Below are 2,003 nucleotides of genomic sequence, written 5' to 3'. Positions count from 1 at the left end.
CTCCAGGATCAGTCCCAGGTACCGCTGAGGGGTAGCCCCTGGTTCCTCCGCACTCCAGGATCAGCTCCAAGTACGGCTGAGGGGTAGCCCCTGGCTCCTCTGCAGCACCAAGGCTGCTCTGACGGTTGCTGCAGTAACCGCAGCCACAACAAACGGTGGAGAACGCGCAGCATTCCATCTGGAACCCGGATCCCCACCTGGCAAGCGGAGCGGACCACTGCAGAGCCAGCTGCGGGGGGAGCTGGGGACGCAGGCACCCACAGGCCTCGCAGGCCCATGCGGCCCACCCCGGCCCCCTCGTTACACTTTACATCCTGAGGCAGCACTAAAACCTGTATTTTAAAACAATACCACATGGGGAGAAAGGCTCAGGTGACCCAGCATCCCAGCTATGCCCATCCACAAGCTGACACCCTAGCTAAATGTAGCCTTGTGCATGAGGCCAGCAGAAGAACCTCTCAGCTGACAGAATGATAAAGAATAACAAATCATGGTTTTAAGTCACTAAGCCTTGGGGTCATTTGTTATGCAGCAGTAGCTAACTGAAATACCTGCCACCTTATCCCATTGGTGTTTCAGTATCTGTGGTCTGAAATCATCAATTTGGGTGCTTGACTAAGATTATGCCCCATGGTAAATTCTGGTAGGTATTTTTATAGCTAAAATATAAGTTTTCCGATTGACCTTTGCTTCATTGAAGAGATATTTATTTAGCTCCTCCCAAATGAGACAGATTATGGTTTTTAGATTAACTCCTTCCACGAAAGGGCTCACCTCTGCCTAGCATGATTCTCAACTGTCCCATGGACAACTGGAAAACGCTAACCTCGTTCCCAGAAGATCCAGGGCACTTAGAACAGCACTGGCACGTAGACGGTGATCCTCTTACCTCTCCATCAAATGTACCTGCTCTGTGTCCATTTCCCAAACACTGGCACTCCTTCAACACGGATGATGCCTTGCCCTGCAGTGAGCTATCATCTTCCGTGCACGCACATATCTTCAACTCATCCAGAAAGCTCACTCCTTCAGGAGAGGAACCAAGTACCTGCCATGATGGGCATCCCAGCCAACTTATAAATCAGTGCCAGACCAGGCTGATGTGTATACTCCGGACGGTCCTCTTGGAAAGATGAATGCCAGCTACCACGTCTAGCCAATCATTTCTGTTGAGGACGATGTCGGCTGCCTCGATGGCCACATCCATGCTGGTGCCAATGGCAACGCCCATGTCTGCCTGGGCCAAGGCCGGGGAGTCATTGACCCCATCATCCCCCACCATAGTGACTTTCCTCCCTTTGTTCTGGAGCTCCTGGACCTTGGCCACCTTGTGCGAAGGCAGCACCACTGCAAAGACTTTGTTGATGCCAACCTGGGTGGCAATGGCTCTGGCTGTCTTCCGATTGTCCCCCATGCTCAAAACCACATCCACACCCATGCTTTGAAGCATATGCACAGCCAGGGTGGTCTCCTGCTTCACAGCGTCTGTGATAGCCGGCATCAGCAGCTACATAGGATGGGGCACCCCACACCAAGATACCACACTTGCAGTGTTCTCATCTGTCAATAGCCACCAGGATGGCCATCTGTCCTTTCATCTCATGGTCTATCATAGCGTCACTGACATTGCTAGAAATGGTTAAGCAGTTGCGCCTGAGCCATTTGCGGTTTCCAATCAGCACAAAGAAGGTCTGGGGGGCTGCATCTCAACAACCTGCGCAAGCACCAGCTCCCTGCACTGGCCGCCGTCTTCCTCACCTCCCTTTTCTACTCTACTTGGAGGAAATCCTAAGGCCATTGTGGGGGCTGGACATGGCCCCTGAATCCTGCACAAAGCATCCACACCTGCCATGGGGATGCTCCGGGCACAGCAGCTGCAGGTCCCTGGCTTCATGCCTGGAAGAGGCTCTGGGGTAGATGTGTGAGTTGGGGGCAGTAGTAAAAGACAGCCCTGGGTTGGAGAGTGTAGCATCGGGGCCCACGGAGGACAGGGGAATGTGAGC

The 2,003-nt window shown here is 53.2% G+C and overlaps 1 pseudogene; it reads right to left on the bottom strand.

Moving 5' to 3' along the window:
• Positions 1-8: 8 nt before the first annotated feature.
• LOC105506806 lies at positions 9-1,501 on the bottom strand (annotated as a pseudogene).
• Positions 1,502-2,003: the final 502 nt, after the last annotated feature.

This window comes from Colobus angolensis, unplaced genomic scaffold (assembly GCF_000951035.1).
Source record: "Colobus angolensis palliatus isolate OR3802 unplaced genomic scaffold, Cang.pa_1.0 Scaffold14, whole genome shotgun sequence".
Lineage (NCBI taxonomy): Eukaryota > Metazoa > Chordata > Mammalia > Primates > Cercopithecidae > Colobus > Colobus angolensis.
This window is presented reverse-complemented; position numbering and strand designations above follow the sequence as displayed.